Raw genomic sequence first — 4211 nt, 5'->3', positions numbered from 1 at the left:
ATTGTGCTTTTCTCACTTTCCTGTTTTTAAATCTTCCCTTCTACTCTTTGCTGAGGGCAGAACCCTTTATAACGCAGAGATACTATTGGTAGTCTGAGACTCGGCTGGATAGCATTCACCAATTTAACAACTATGTCTTCATGTGGGGTAAATGTCAGGACTGTGTTTTATATTTTGAGGATGTAAGACACGTACACCATCCTCAAGAAGCGTTCAGTTATTGGGACATACTGATATGTTTGTTCATCCATTCCATCGTTCCTTCAGTTTTTCTCATTCTTTTTTCTTTTTTTTAAAGATTTTATTTATTCATTTGAGAGAGACAGAAACAGAGAGAGCACAAGCAGGGGAAAGGGCAGAGGGAGAGGGAGAAGCAGGCCACCCACTGAGCTGGGAGCCGATGTGGGGTTTGATCCCAGGACCTGGAGATCACGACCTGAGCTGAAGGCAGATGTTCAACCATCTGAGCCACCCACGCGCCCCCATTTCTTCAGTTTTTCATTTATTCAACAGACTCAAATTATGCCAGACGGGATGCTTGGTGCTGGAGTACAAGGGTGAACAAGACAGAAAAGTCCCATATTCAAGGAACTTATATGTCTTGAGAAAGAAACAAAAGAATGACATATACAGGATACACACACACACGTATATATATATACACATCCATATCCAGTTGTGGGATATATATCATTTAAAAAAAAAAAAAAAGATGAGGTACCTGGGTGGCTCCCTGGGTTAAGCCTCTGCCTTCAGCTCAGGTCATGATCCCAGGGTGCTGGGATCGAGCCCCACTTTGGGCTCTCTGCTTAGCAGGGAGCCTCCTTCCTCCTCTCTCTCTGCCTTCCTCTCTGACTACTTGTGATCTCTGTCAAATAAATAAATAAAATCTTTTAAAAAATAAAAATAAAAAGATAACAGGCAGAGAGAGTACCAGCTGTAGGCAGGGGTGGAGACATAACTTTAAATTACCTAGTTAGGAAGAGTAGATGTAGATCAGTAGGGCCTTTGGCTGGAAGTAATCAAACACCAACCACAGATGGCATAAGTGGGAGGACATTAACTCACCTAAGAGGTAGGGATGTAGGCGGGAGTATGGTTAGATCAATTTCCCCACTTGGTTCCTAGATGGCGGCCATAACTCCAGGCATCCTAAACTTACTCAACCAAGTGGAGGTCTTCTCCCTGCTGCTCTTTTTTTTTTCTTTTTAAAGATTTTATTATTTTGATGGAGAGAGCAAGTACAAGCAAGGGAGCAGCAGGCAGAGGGAGAAGCAGGCTCCCTGCCAAGCAAGAATCCCAATGTGGGACTTGATCCCAGGACCCTGGGATGATGACCTGAACTGAAGGCAGAGGCTTTAACCCACGGAGCCACCCAGGCACCCCCATATCTTCTTTATCCATTTATTCGTCAATGGACATTTTGGGCTTTCTCCGTAGTTTGGCTATTGTTGACAATGCTGCTATGAATATCAGGGTGCATGTATCCCTTGGAATCTGTATTTTTGTATACTTTGGGTAAATACCTAGTAGTGCAATTGCTGGATCCTAGGATAATTCTATTTTTAACACTTTGAGAAACTTCCATACTTTTCTCCAGAGTGGATGCACCAGTTTGCATTTCCACCAACAGTACAAGAGGGTTCCCCTTTCTCCACATCTTCACCAACTCCTCTTGTTTCTTGTATTATTAATTTTAGTCCACCTGACAGGTGTGAGATGGTATCTCATTGTAGTTTTGGTTTGTATTTCCCTGATGATGAGTGATGTTGAACTTCTTTTCATGTGTCTGTTAGCCATCTGGATGTCTTCTTTGGAAAAGTGTCTATTCATGTCTTCTTCCCATTATTTAACTGGGTTATTTGTTTTTTGAGTGTTGACTTTGATAAATTCTTTGTAGATTTTGGATACTAACCTGCTGGTCCTTTTTTATCAGGGAAAATTATGGGATAATGTCATGGGATTGCCATGATAGTCTTAAAACAATGAAGGCTAGGAGTATGTTGGATCCAGGCACCATTAGCAGCAGGCAGCATTCCAAGGCTGCTCCGGGTGGGCTGTGGAGAGGACAGGGTCATGGCCTGGGCTCTGGGGACACCCAACTAGAGCCCAGGACCTGAAAAGTTTCCTTCTCCCATGCCTCCAGGCCCACAGGCAGCAGCCATGACACCAAGCCAGAATGGAATGATCCTGAAGGCTGGCTTCCACAAGGACTGACAGCTGCACATGGCCACCTGGTTCAACCAGCCATAGCAGAAGATCCGCAGAGGCAATGCTGGGCAAGTGCGGGCACAGCCTGGAGCCCCACATCCCACATCCTATCCACCAATCCGGCCCATGGTGAGGTGCCCTACGGTGAGCTGTCACACCAAACTGCAAGCTGGCAAAGGCTTCAGCTTAGAAGAGTTACAAGGAGGCTGGCATTCACAAGAAGGTGGCCTGGACCACTGGGATCTCAGTGGATCCAAGAAGACAGAAGAAGTGCATGGAGTCCCTGCAGGCCAATAGGCAGCGACTGAGGGAGTGACACTCAAGGCTCATCCTCTTCCCCAGGAAGCTCTTGCCCCCCAAAGAAGGAGACCGCTCTGTTGAAGAACTCAAATTGGCTGCCCGCATGACAAGATCGATCATACCCATACGGAATGTCTGTAAGAAAGAGAACGCCAGAGTCATTACAAAGAACTTCAGGGCATTGGCTTGTCTTCCCATGGCACATGCCAATGCCTGTCTCTTTGGCTTCCAGGCAAAAGGGGTCAAGAAAGCTCGAGAACAGGATATTGAAAAGAAAAAACTAAGTGCCATTGGTATCTTGGGATTAAAACAACCATAACCACGACCATCATCACCACCACCAATGACAGCAACCACCCAGTACAGGCTCATCCCCTGGGACTGGGAAAAGGGAAGCTGTCCACCCAACAAAATGTGTTGTGCTAGCAGGCAAGAAGCAGAGAATGGCTATTGGGAGGGTGGACAACAGTGTCTGACCAGGAAACCTCTATAATTGGTGACCCTCGAACTGAAACCTAAAGGACAGGAATTAATATGCAATGTGAGACTGGAGTGGAGAAACAGTCCCAGCAGAGAGAGAGAGAGAAAAAAAAAAGTGCAAAGATCCTGAGGCACCGAAGAGTGCTGTGTGACACAGAGGACATAATACAAGCTCTCAGTGCCTTTGTCCTTGCTCCGTGGTTGGCATGGAATGGTCTTCCCAAAGCAATGGCTGGCTTCCCCACCTTCTCCAAGGTTTTCTTCTCAAACCTCGTGTAAAATTTGTACACCCAACGACTCATATCCCTAGCTCATGCCTTATATTCTCCCCCTTAAACGTATTGCTATTTAACATACTGTGTGTAGTTCTTTTCTTACTAGCGAGAAGCACCTTGAACAGCAGGCACAACTGTGGCCTGAATTGCTGCACAACACCAGCGAATTCTCATGAGCTTCCTGCCCAACTCGAATTGACATTGACACTGTTTCCTCCTGGGTGGCAGATGCAGTCCTGGGGTGTGGTTCAAGGGCCCCCAATCTGGAGGGCTTGGAGGCCAGACCTCTTGGGACACAAGCCTGGAAACCCAACCTAGAGTTCATGTTAGGGCCTAGGGGCATGGCAGGCCCGATCTGCCACCACTGAGATCAGCACCCCAGGGGGGTGATTACAGGGAGTGTTTGGCCACGTGTGAGCCTGGCTTTTAGAGCACATTCTTGCAGGGTTTGAGCCATGAGCACTCGGGACCTCAGGCCAGGCTCAGGTGGCTCCCCTGAAGGTCGGTGTAGTCAGAAGGGAGTTCACTGGGGGATTCCAGCCAGTTCTCACGAGCTTTCTGCCAAAATCAACAATGATTTGGACAGAAAGCTCATGAGAATTGGCCGGCATTGTGCAGCAATTCGGGCCATACTCGCACCGCTGTTTAGAGCAATTTCTTGCTAGATGTGTGTGGCAGCCATCTGTGAACTCGAGCCAGGGACACGTGGCTCCCGTGAGGGCCCCAGCTGAGGGGAACTTTCTGGGGGCAGGTTTTCTCCTGGGTGGCAGGTGGAGTTTTAGGGTGTGGCTCAGGGCTCCCCAATCTGGAGGACTTGGGGGCCAGGTCTCTGGGGACAGAAGCCTGAAAAGCCATCCTTAAGGATAGGATTAGGGCCTACAGGCATGGCAGGCCCAAAATGCTGGAGCTGAGGCGGGATCTCTTGGTGGCTGAGTCAAGGAAGGG

At 47.9% G+C, this 4211-nt stretch overlaps 1 pseudogene; it reads left to right on the top strand.

Annotated features, from left to right (window-relative positions):
* Positions 1-2163: 2163 nt before the first annotated feature.
* LOC132011273 (large ribosomal subunit protein eL13-like) lies at positions 2164-3323 on the top strand (annotated as a pseudogene).
* Positions 3324-4211: the final 888 nt, after the last annotated feature.

Source organism: Mustela nigripes, chromosome 2 (genome assembly GCF_022355385.1).
Source record: "Mustela nigripes isolate SB6536 chromosome 2, MUSNIG.SB6536, whole genome shotgun sequence".
NCBI lineage: Eukaryota > Metazoa > Chordata > Mammalia > Carnivora > Mustelidae > Mustela > Mustela nigripes.
Note: the sequence above shows the minus strand (reverse complement) of the source record. Positions and strands in the feature narration are given on the sequence as shown.